This window comes from Pinus tabuliformis, chromosome 8, assembly GCF_031772625.1.
Source record: "Pinus tabuliformis cultivar Carrire ecotype Pingquan chromosome 8, CPIR1, whole genome shotgun sequence".
NCBI classification, from domain to species: domain Eukaryota; kingdom Viridiplantae; phylum Streptophyta; class Pinopsida; order Pinales; family Pinaceae; genus Pinus; species Pinus tabuliformis.
Window position 1 is genome coordinate 2,068,359,404 of NC_142294.1, and position 13,219 is coordinate 2,068,372,622.

General features: G+C 36.8%; 1 long non-coding RNA gene across 1 annotated transcript in view; it reads right to left on the minus strand.

The window, feature by feature from the left end:
* Positions 1–3,531: 3,531 nt before the first annotated feature.
* Positions 3,532–13,219, minus strand: part of LOC149244772 (uncharacterized) — a 148,572-nt gene continuing 138,884 nt past the window's right edge. Inside the window, exon 2 of the long non-coding RNA XR_016245849.1 lies at positions 3,532–3,806. This is a non-coding gene — a long non-coding RNA (uncharacterized LOC149244772). The remainder of the gene's footprint in view (positions 3,807–13,219) is intronic.

Sequence of the window (13,219 nt, forward strand, 5' to 3'; positions counted from 1 at the left end):
GCCTCGAGTCTTAGTTCATACCTTTCCCTTTGGGGCCTCCAAGAACTCAATCTGACTTGGATCATATAAAGGACAATGTTGAGGGGAAATGGGAAGAATCAAATTCATTTCTTGAGATTTGGATGGAGTCTGGTGCCTCCCCAACGAAATCTTAGTAATGAAAGGAGAGTTTCCTAGATCACTTTCCCACTGCTTAACATCATCTTGTTCTCTATGCTTCCCATCAACCCTAAAATTCCCAAGGAATTTGGCCAATACATGACTCGTTTTATGGCATATCAAACACCTAAATGGTATTCCCCAATAGTAAATTCTTTTCTAGTGAATAGTCATCCCCATACAAGGTCCAATTCTGTTGGCAATCCCTCGGTGAATTTTAGTTCCTACAATACCCAAGCCACTTGTTTGTCCATCGCTACTAAACCAGCTTTATCCACGAGTAGAAAACGTCAAATCGTATCTCTAATATCTTTCAATACCTTCCTTGTGTTGAGTTTGAGGGACAACCTAGTGAGTTTAACCCAAATCATCGTCTGACTCAGAATTGTCGACAACAGATTAAATCCTATAAGCCAATGGCTCAGATTAAGGAAAATATGACCTACCACCCATGGGGACTTGAGGATTTGTATTGCATTCTCCTCATACAAAAAATGAATGCTAAACCAATCATCCATGAGAATACTAACTTTTGGTTTATAGGTCAGTATTGGTGCCCATCCTCTCTCCACCCATCTCTGCATTTTTGGCCCATCAATCTTCGAAAAATCCAATCAATCAATGTGAGTTATTTTTTCATGCCTACCACACGATCCTAGAAGACGTCCTCCCCAAACAAAAACTTTCTTATTTTTTATGAGACCTTTACTGGCTTTGCCTATTTTGGAAGTCATGGCTCCCTCTCCATCCTCACATCATCTCTTATAGATGTTGAAAAGGAAAAAAACAACAATTAAGAGGAGATCGAAACATCTCGAGTTCTCTTATGAATAACCCCTAGTGGCTTGTACTCCCCAGAAGGACAGGTGTGTTTTAACTCTACTGCAATAGTTGCACGAATGAGTTCAAACCTCTGACATATCATGGGTGTGTTTTAACTCTGACATATTGTACGAGTGTGTTTTAACTCTACTGCAATAGTTGCAATAGTTGCATGAACCTTTGACATATCATGTATTTTTGTGACATACTAAACAATACCCTTAATTTGACTACATATTAGGAAATATCTCTAAAAATCACATTATTTAACTCGCTACCAATATGAACCCAATACACCTTCCCAATTTAATGACTCCCTACTAATATGAACCTAATACACCTTCCCAATTTAATAAACTCCCTACTGATATGAACTCAATACACCTTCCCAATTAAAAAAAACCCTTAACCATATTCAATAATGTAATTGTACTAATTTTATACTTGACTTATTATTATTATTATTAAATTTATCAATTATAAATTTAAATTATTAAAAAAATAATATAAAAGTTTAAATTATTCAGGGAAAATATAATTGTTTTAAAAAACTTGCGGAAAGGGAAAAAACATAAAAATAAAAATAAAAAAATAAAAATTCATATATTTAAAAGTATTATTTAAATTCTCCAAAATTACAACTCATTTCTGGAGACAGTTCAATGGATTGCAGCCCTGTTCGGCATTAACCAGGCATCGATTAAGGAAGGCTTTAAATATTTGGGTTTTATCCTGAAAGCAAAAGGAAATCACAAACAGGATTGGCAATGGTTGATAGATCGCTTCTACAAAAAAATATCAGGATGGGAGACGAGATTCCTATCTTTGGCGGGGAGGTACATCTTGGTACAGGCGGTTCTATCTCAATTGGTGGTTTATTGGGCCCACCTATATCTTCTCCCTGCTCCTGTTATAAACAAAATGTGTTCTTTAGCTGCCAATTTTTTATGGGGAGGAAGATCTTATCAGACCAAGATTCACTTAGTAAAGATGGATTTTATCACAAAATCGAAGAAGGCGGGAGGCTGGGGTCTTATGCACATGAGGACTTTTGGGAAAGCCCTCCTATGTAAATCTCTTCATAGAGGCATTTATGGTGAGGGTCCGTGGAGCAAAGTCATCAATAGAAAATATCTAAAAGGTAGAAGCATGGTATTCTGGTACAGGAGGAAATCTCTGGGCATTAAAAGAGGATCAGCTATCTGGCAAAGTTTCAGGAAAATTCAGTCTTTCTTCATGGGAAATTTACGGTGGAGAATTTTCTTGGGCTCAAGCATCTTCATCGGTTTCGATTCAATTGTAAATGGTTTGGATTCATTGCTCTCCCCTAGACTGATCTCCTTTTTCCACTCAAAGGGCATATTTACGTGGGACAAGCTGATAAAATCTTGGTCCTTCTCATCTCCAGTATGGAAGGACGGGGAGGATTTATCTTTGCCTCTATCTTTGCGGCCCTTATGGTTGTCTGTTGCTCAGAACCTTATCAGCAAGGGGATCCATCGATCTGGTTCAAAGGACGTTCTGGCATGGTCTCTACAGAATTCTTCTCAGCCTTTACGTGTTAAGGATTTATATACAGCAATGTCAACAGGCCTTACGTCTTACTCCGATCCGATCTTTCCACCCAGGCTTTGGAAGGCGACATGTCCTCTCAAAATGATTCTATTTTCATGGCTGGTTTTTTCAAACAGGAATCTTACATGGGAGGTCCTTCAAAAGAAGGGTTGGCAGGGTCCGGGCAGATGTTCCATGTGTCAGTTTGCGGCTGAAACTAACGCTCATATGTTCTTCCAATGCGCTTCAACTACTCATATCTGGTATGAACTGTCTTTGTCTTATGGTTTTCCTTACCGGGTTTTCTCCTCTGTACAGGATGGTTTCAAATGGTGGAGTGAACAGTGTTCATCTTGGCGAACCTTATTTATCCTTGCCTGCTGGTTTTTATGGAAATGGAGGAACGCTCAAATCTTTCAAGATTCCAGGGCGCCCCTTGCCTCCATTCTGTTTCACATATCGGCATATCTCGACCTTTCTGGATGACTTTGGTCTATGGTTTCTTTAAATAGGTTATCTGGCCTTCATGATCTCTGCTTTTTGTGGGAGTCAACATTTTTTATATTATCTCTATGCATTATGGAATATGTTTTTTTTTGGTTTCCAAAATTAAAAATCTATAAGTAATTTGGACTGACAAAGTTTTCTGCTTTATGGTTTTTCTATTTATCTGCCGCTTACTTTCCTAAACTCTTTTTCAGGATTTGGATGGTCTCTTTGTAATGTATTCAGAATATTATATTTTCTTAATATAATCTATGATGATTTTCTCTCTGAAAAAAAAAAAAATACTTACATTTTCAAATTTCAATAAAATAGGCATTTCATTATCATCATAGGTGTTTCATTACTCGTTTACAAACATTTAAGATATGGTCTCCACTTGCAAATGTGAGTATCCATCCCCTTTCCCCACCCTCTACATCGATTTTGTCCTCTTTGTAAATACTCACATTGTTGTACACATGGTCTTCATCTTTAAATGATTTCCAATCGTGTGTCCACATATACATGTGTAACCACAATCCTCCGCCTCCGTCTCCACGGCCGGTTTCAAACACCTCATATTGAGAACCACTATTGTAGGCTTCAAATCTTACCTTAAATTTGTTCCACTCTATGGACGGACCTGTCTCCACTGTAAGAAAGCACATCAATATTGCTCTGTGTAATTGTACATTCTTTATCAACATCGGAGATGCAGGTGTGGCTGTAGGAGGGACCTCCAGCACTGTGACATCATGAAAACTGTTCAGCAATTTCTCGAACTCCTGTACAAATTTCACCATACAATTTTATGTCCCTAATTTAATTTTAATAATATAAAAGTATTCATATTTAACCATAAAAATAAATTTCAAATAAATTTATTATTATTATTTTATATATAGTAAAAAAACAATTTGCTTACAGTAAAATGTTATTATCAAATTTAGGTATTATAAAAAAATAATTTAACTATAATAAAAATATTATCATCAAATTCAATTCACATTTTAAAATAGTTTAATTTCCCAGATAACTTCCATTGTTATCCCCATACAAAAATTCAAACTAAAAGCAAATAAAAACTAACCCCACTCAAACTAAATACTAAATTTCAAGCTAAATGTTAATAAAAACTAACCCCATTCAAACTAAATACTGCACAACTAAATTCTATTTGAAAAAAAAAAAAAATCTATTTGAAAATTAAATTAAAGAAAATAATAATAAAATAAAATAAAATTATTACCATTGCATATACAGCCTTGTCGATGTTCCTCCCGCTTATCCCTTGCATACATAAGCATGTGATGAGCATGTTCTTCATCACAATGGAAATGTGTATATTTAAAATTATTAGCTACAGCTCCCCCAAGAAAATATTGTAAACATGTTTTTTTCATAAAGAAAAAGAAGTGTGTTTATTGTCATGTTTTAGATTTGTGAGTGTTTTAATTCGTTGAAAAAATTAAGGTGAAATCTTGATTTATGTTATTTAAATTGGTTTTTTTTATTGTATATATGGATTCAGCACACTGAAAAAAATTTGTGGCATTTAAATTGTGCAAAGTTACCATCAAACTTGTGATTTCAATAAATTTCTATTAAATTTTAGAAAAAATAAATAAAAAATCCAAAAAAAACTTCCAAAAAATCACACTAAAAACCATTGGTAAAAAAAATTATATAAATAATTTTCGTAAAAAAGAAGATTCCATAATTTTAAGAGGTACGCACAGCACTGAAAAGAAATTTATTTGAAAAGCTGAAAAAATTTAGCCGTTCCAACTGATTCCATGCTTCGTCTCTCATCCGCAATAGCCAACATCTCTCCGCCATAATCTCCTCCAATGATCTCCAATCTTCAACATTCAGGCTGACGACGCCACATCCATTTATGCTGAGAAATTTAAGGCGTACAAGTGTTAAAGAAGACAGATTGGAGCAACAATCCAGATTTAGTTTTACAAGGGTTGATTGGAAGACTTGAACCTGACTCAGCTGAGGGTTACATGAAAGATCAACAATTTCCAGCCTAGGGCAAGCACCGGCAGGAATGGTTATATCGGATATGGATGTGTGTAACAAAGACAAATCTGTTAAAGCATCCATGCAGACATTGTTATCCAAGGCAAAATTTTTTATTGGACAACTGTATATAGTCAAAACTTTCAGATGTTTCAGCCGTGCAATTCCTGCTGGTAAAATGGGCACGTTGGAGCCATATATTTCCAACCTTTCCAAACATGTTAGCTGTTCAATAGGTGTGCTGATATGCTTTAATCTGAAGCATTCGACCAGAATCAACTCTTTCAAGTGCACAAAATAGGCCACAGAATATGGTAGCTCTGTCAAGCTTGCGCTTCCTAGTCTTAGTTGTTCTAACTCCTCTAGTGGTTCTAAGTTCAAGGGAAATTCTCGTAAACGAGTATGTAGTAAATTCAAGTATCGTAAACGCCTCTGAGAGGTGATTCCTTGTGGCAAGTATACCAATTGAGCACAGCCTTTGAAGTCGATATGCTCCAGTGTGGAAATTTCTCCCAAAATATCCATTGGGATGGATAGATTAATGCAGCCTCGCAATGCCAAATGTTGAAGTTGCAATAATTGAGAGAAGGAATTGGGCAATGTGGTTAGATTAGTAGAGCCAGATAGATCTAGATGTCTTAGGTTTTTAAGTTCCGAGAAGTCAAAAGGGAGTGACTGTGCAACTATGACACCTTTCAACACTATCTTATTCAAGTTTTTCATCAAACTGCCTATCGATTGAAGAAAACGGGAAAAATATGGCACGACGCTTTTTCCATCAAATGATTTCGACGAATGTTGAAGATCAACTGGCTGGGCGCTGCTGGAAGTACTTGAAGATGCGCCCTCTTCCGTCACATCAATGTTGACCTCACGCAATTCCAAAGGTATCTGCAACAACGATGATTAGTTAATTAATTGAGTGCATGAATGTTACCATCACGGATGCACAAAATCATTGAAACATGACGAATGTTGAAATTATAATTTCAACTGCAGTGAACAGAACAACAGCAGCTACTTTACTTATTTGTCCTGATCCGGCGCCCCACATTTATTCCCGATCTTTTAAATCACCGCCATTACCATCTTTTCACTCTTTAATTATTTTTGTGTTTCCAGAAGGAGGAAAGATCAGATCGAGTGCTACACCATTACTTCTCAACAACCATATTAATGAGTAGAATGGCTGAAAGAGAAAAGAACCAGCCTCGAGCCGACGCGGCATTTATCAGCCATAGATTTCACCACCACCGACTCAAGAAATACAACAAAAGATCAGATTTTGTTCATTATGAGCAACATAGTACAACAGAGACTTCATCAGCAAGTTAAAGCGGTGATGACCCTTTCCCACACTATAAAATGCAGACACAGCAGTGTAGAAAACATAGAAATAGAAGTAGAAGTAGAAAACAGAGGAAATAGATTGAGAGTTTTTTTTGTATTGCACAGCAGTGCTGAAATTGTAATTTTCTGAGATAGCTAGTTTGTGGAACTGAAGCGTTCCTGCTGTAATCCCTCTGTCAAGAGGAAGATGCTCTTTAGCATAATCTTTTGTGAAAATCCCTCTATGTGAGGAAGACTTATTTTTATCAGTTAGTTTATCATTTATAAATAGAAGTTTTTTTTGTTTTGTTGTTATACCATAAGTCAAAAATAGGCTTGACGTCAAAAATCACCATTGTTGTTACACCAAAAGTCAAAAATAGTGTTGACTTAAAATCACCGTTGCTGTTACACCAAAAGTAGTGTTGACGTCAAATCACCGTTGTTGTTACACCGTAAGTCGAAAAATACTTGACGTCAAAAAAATTACGTTGCTGCAACACCACGAACAACAACTAAAAATTTTACGTTGCTGCAACACCAGTTACAGCAAAGCAATTTTATTTTTTTTCTGTTTTCGCTATATTAAAACAGAGTATTATTTTGATCAGTTTTTTATCCTGTGGCAAAGTAGAGTATTATTTTATGCTCTGTTCTTTTGTTTTTGAATTATCAGAGATTCTGAAAACAAAGTATTACTCTCTGTTCATATTTTTTTTGTTGTTTCGGAATTTATCAGAAAATTCCCAACAGTGGTAACAGAGGATTTTTCCACTGTATTTTGTTTGGAATAACCAGAAATTCCCGACATGGTATCAGAGCTTGTCCAGGCTCTTTGAAGACATCAAAGAAGCTGAAAGAAGATTTCTTGCTGCAACAAATTATCCAACAGAATGAAAACGTTGTCAAGGTATTTTTCAATTTAGTTTTTGTAGCTGTTGAAGACAATTAAGTGTTTTTTTTTACACAGTCAAGTATTGAAAGAATGGCCAGCACCAATGTGGGTATCTTTAATACTCAGCTCCCACAGTTCAATGGGAAAAACTATGACTACTGGGCAATAACCATGAGAGCCCTATTTGTCTCACAAGATTTATGGGAACTTGTTGAATATGGATTTGAAGAGCCAGCAAATAAAGAAGAGTTTATTGGATTAACTCAAGCAGAGAAAGAGTTGTTGAAGCGCAATAAGAAAAAGGACTCAAAATCCCTTGTATTCTTATATCAAGCAGTGCATGAGAGTGTGTTTCCAAGGATAGCAGCAGCCAAGACATCCAGGGAAACATGGCAAACTCTCAAGATAGCCTATCAAGGTATGGAGAGAGTGAAGACAGCAAAACTACAGTTGTTGAGGAAATATTTTGAGAACCTGCGTATGAAGGAGTCAGACAATATTGACTCATTCTTCACACAAGCAATTGGTTTGGTCACACAGATAAGGTCTCATGGATAAACTCTTGAAGAAAGGAGGATTGTGGAGAAACTATTGAGGTTCCTACCCTCAAAGTTTGATGTGATTGTCACCACAATAAAAGAGACAAAGGATCTCTCAAATTTTTCAGTTGATGAACTTCATGCATCACTGATAACACATGAGCAGAGGTTGAGTAGAAATGAAAACTTATCTCTAGAGCAAGCTTTCAAGACCCAGATGTTATTTGGAAGAGGAAGAGGTCAAGGCAGAGGAAACAAGAGAGGAAGAGGCAGAAGCCAATACAGAGGTGGAAGAAATAGTTCAGCAAACATTCAAGGAAGAGGCAACAATTCAAATCAGAACCAAGGCCATGGCAGCAGCCAGCAAAGTGGACAACATCATGCTCAAGGACAAAGGTATGAAAAATCCAATGTCCAATGTTATTATTGTAAAAAATATGGGCACTATGCAAATGAATGTAGGAAGAAGCAGCATGATATGAGTAATAGATCTAGTGCAAATATCACTAGAGAAAATATCAGTCAAGATAATGTGTTGTTAGTTTGTAATATGGCTGAAACAATAGTGAGGATATATGGTTTCTAGATTCTGGTTGCAGCAACCATATGACAGGAAACTTAGCCCTGTTTTTTGCTTTAGATCAGAGTGTGCAGTCACAAGTCACCCTTGGGACTGATAGTAAAATTTATGCTATGGGAAAAGGAGAAGTTAAAATATTTACAAAGAAAGGTGAAAAGAAAACCATAGAAGATGTTTATTATGTTCCCGGAATGAAGTGTAACCTCTTGAGTATTGGACAGCTTGTTCAGAAGGGTTACAATGTTTTCTTTGAGAATGATGTATGCACCATCATGGATAGATTACCCAGCAAACGTTGTATTGCTAAAGTGAAGATGACAAGGAATAGGATGTTCCCTCTCAGAATAAAGGCAGATTTGAAAAATAAAGAAGTAATTGCAGCAGTGACACAAGAGGCTCTCCAAAGCATACCAAAGGATGAAAATTGGTTGTGGCATTTGAGATTTGGACATCTCAACTTTGGAGGTCTTAATTTATTGAGTAGAAAAGGAATAGTAAGAGGATTACCATTGATAGAAAAACCAGACAGCCTTTGTGAAGGTTATATATTGGGGAAACAACACAGAGAAAGTTTTCCAACCGGAAAAAGCATAAGGGCAAAAGCACCCTTAGAAATTATCCACTCAGATTTATGTGGACCGATGCAAGCTCCATCACTTGCAGGCAGCCAATATTTTCTAACATTTATTGATGACTTTACCAGAAAAACTTTGGTTTATTTTCTGAAGAATAAGAGTGAAGTGTTTGAAAATTTTCAAAATTTCAAAGCACTTATAGAAAATCAAAGTGGGCTGCGTATCAAGGTTTTGAGAACTGACAGAGGAGGTGAGTATATTTCCAAAGAATTTTTACGTTTTTGCAGAGAAAATGGAATTCATAAGCAATTTACAGCAAGGTACACCCCGCAGTAAAATGGAGTTGCTGAAAGGAAAAACAGAACAATCATGGATATGGCGAGGAGCATGTTGAAGGCAAAGCATTTGCCAAATGATTATTGGGCTGAAGCTGTACACTGCGCAGTATATATTTTGAATAGGTTTCCTACAAAAGTAGTAATGAATAAAGTGCCAGAAGAAGCATGGAGTGGGAGAAAGCAAGGAGTCACCCACATGAAAGTTTTTGGTTGTGTGGCTTATGCACACATTCCAGATCAGCTAAGGAAGAAATTGGACAGCAAAGGGGAGAAATGTATTTTCATTGGATACAGTGAGGAATCCAAAGCTTACAGGTTGTATATCCCATCCACCAAGAAGTTTTTTGTGAGCAGAGATGTTCAATTTATTGATGAGGAAGCTTCGGATGGAAGCATAGAGAAAACAGTGAATGTTAAAAATTGTTTGTCTCATAATGATGAAGATGATAAGTTGGCTGAAACACATCCTCAAACAGCAGCATCAACACCAGAACAGCAAGAGACACCCTTGAGGAGAAATGAGAGTGCTTCTCCAAGCACACCACAAGGAGGAAATTCAAGTGCATCTACAAGCACTTGCACACCGAATGAAAGAGGTAAGAAATTCAGAAATTTAAGTGATATTTATGATGAAGGAATGAATTCTTTGTTTGCTTTATATTGTCATGTTGATGACCCTATTCATTTCGAAGAAGCAAATAAAGATAAGAAATGGATAGAAGCTATGGATGAGGAGATGAATGCCATAGAAAGAAATAAGACATGGGATTTAGTTGAGTTACCAAAAGGTACAGAAGTCATTGGAGTTAAATGGGTCTACAAGACCAAGAGTAATGCTGAAGGCAAGATAGAAAGGCACAAGGCAAGACTTGTTGTCAAGGGATACAAGCAGCAGTATGGAAGAGAGTATGAGGAGACTTTCGCTCCGGTTGCAAGAATGGAAACCGTGAGAGCAGTGCTGTCCATAGCAGCACAAAACAAATGGAATGTTTACCAAATGGATGTGACGTCAGCATTCTTGAATGAAGTGTTAATGGAAGAGGTTTACATTGAGCAACCTCTAGGCTATGAGAAGAAAGGCCAAGAGCACAAAGTTTGCATATTGAAGAAAGCTCTTTATGGGCTGAAGCAAGCGCCAAGAGCGTGGTACAGTAGGATAGATTCATATCTACTGGAGAACGGATTTGAGAAGTGTGAGGGAGAACCCACTGTTTACATCAAAGAAAATGACGGTAAAATTTTAATTGTTGTGTTATATGTTGACGATGTGATTTTTACAAGTAATGATGACTACCTCATTGAAAATTTCAAATCAGTCATGAAAGAAGAATTTGAGATGACTGACATGGGTTTGCTGAGATACTTCTTAAGAATAGAAGTAGATCAGAATAAAAATGGAAATTTTTTTTTCACAGGCAAAATATGTAAATGAAGTGTTGAGTAGATTTAACATGCAGGACAGCAAGGCAGCAAACACTCCCATAGTGATGGGATTAAAACTCAGCAAAGAGGACAACAGTAAGGATTTTGACCCTAGCGTGTACAAGAGCATAGTTGGCAGCCTTATGTATTTAACTGCAACTAGGCCAGACATAATGTATGTTGTTAGTTTAATTTCCAGATTCATGGAGAAGCCAAAAGAAACACATTGGTAGGCAGCAAAGAGAATTCTGAGGTATGTTAAAGGTACAAAAAAGTATGAGATATTTTATACTGTTTCAGAACGTTCAGATTTAGTTGGATACACAGATAGTGATTGGGCTGGAAGTGTAGATGACCGGAAAAGCACATCTGGTTACATTTTTCACATAGGTTCAGGAGCCATTTCATGGGCTTCCAAGAAACAGCCAATTGTGGCATTGTCTACAGCAGAAGCAGAGTATGTGGCAGCTACAGCAGCAGCGTGTCAAGTAGTTTGGATGAGGAGAATGTTGAGAAGTCTATGCCAGGAGTAGGCAACAGCAACAGTTATTTTTTGTGACAATAGCTCAGCTATTGCATTATCCAAGAACTCTGTATTCCACAAGAGAACAAAACACATAGACACAAAGTTTCACTACATCAGAGAATTGGTGAACAATGGAGAAATCGTTTTACAACACTGCAGGACTCAGGAACAGGTTGCGGATATTCTGACAAAGCCATTGGACCAGAAAAGTTTTGAGTTTTTAAGGAAACTTCTGGGTATGACTGATAACCCAACAATTGAAATTAAAGGGGAGTGTTGAAATTATAATTTCAACTGCAGTGAACAGAACAGCAGCAGCTACTTTACTTATTTGTCCTAATCCAGCGCCCCACATTTATTCCCGATCTTTTAAGTCACCGCCATTACCATCTTTTCACTCTTTAATTATTTTTGTGTTTCCAGAAGGAGGAAAGATCAGATCCAGCACTACACCATTACTTCTCAACAACCATATTAATGAGCAGAATGGCTGAAAGAGAAAAGAACCAGCCTCGAGCCGACACAGCATTTATCAGCCATAGATTTCATCACCACCGACTCAAGAAATACAACAAAAGATCAGATTTTGTTCATTATGAACAACAGAGTACAGCAGAGACTTCATCAGCAAGTTAAAGCGGTGATGACCATTTCCCACACTATAAAATGCAGACACAACAGTGTAGAAAACATAGAAATAGAAATAGAAGTAGAAAACAGAGGAAATAGATTGAGAGTTTTTTTTGTATTGCACAGCAGTGCTAAAATTGTAATTTTCTGAGATAGCTGGTTTGTGGAACTGAAGCGTTCCTGTTGTAATCCCTCTGTCAAGAGAAAGATGTTCTTTAGCATAATCTTTTGTGAAGATCCCTCTATGTGAGGAAGACTTATTTTTATCAGTTAGTTTATCGTTTATAAATAGAAGTTTTTTTTGTGTTGTTGTTACACCGTAAGTCAAAAATAGGCTTGACGTCAAAAATCACCGTTGCTGTTACACCAAAAGTCAAAAATAGTGTTGACTTAAAATCACCATTTCTGTTACACAAAAAATAGTGTCGACGTCAAATCACCGTCGCTGTTACACCATAAGTCGAAAAATACTTGATGTCAAAAAAATTACGTCGCTGCAACACCACGAACAACAACTAAAAATTTTACGTTGCTGCAACACCAGTTACAGCAAAGCGATTTATTTTTTTTCTGTTTTCGTTATATTAAAACAGAGTATTATTTCGATCAGTTTTTGATCCTGTGGCAAAGTAGAGTATTATTTTATGCTCTGTTCTTTTGTTTTTGAATTATCAGAGATTCCAAAAACTACTCTCTGTTCATATTTTTTTAGGATTTTTCCACTGTATTTTGTTTGGAATAACCAGAAATTCCCGACAACGAACTGACTACATGATCTAACGAGAGCGTGGAACAAATACTTCTATAAATGTTTTTAGTTACTTACCTCATCATTGCACATAAAGAACTCTTCGAGGAGGCCAGCTTTAGGAGTCTGAAGTTCCAAAACTCTTAAACTTCTTAGTGAAATGGTACGAGAAAGGGAGATGAATCGAGAATTACGCCAACGAAGCCATACCAAATCCCCGTAGATGGCCGAACAGGGAAACCACGACGAGTCGGCGGGATGTTCAACAACCAGAAGACGTACACCCCTGAAGTTTATGTTATTTGGGAATTGAGGTGGTGGTCTACCATCTTCACGGATGCAAATGCCTCCACACAATACTGATCCACTCTGTCAACCACATTCAAAAACAAAGTCAGTCTTCTGTTACCACTTTTTCCGAATAAATAAATAGATGAACGGTACGGTCACGCGCAGGGATGGAATTTGATGGGGGTCATGGGTGATTTGCAAATTTTGAAAGCCTGTTAAGATCGTTTTTTTAAACTTTAAAGATGGTATGTGGAGGTGTGAAAACTTTTAAATTTGACGGTGTCTTGTTTGAAAACT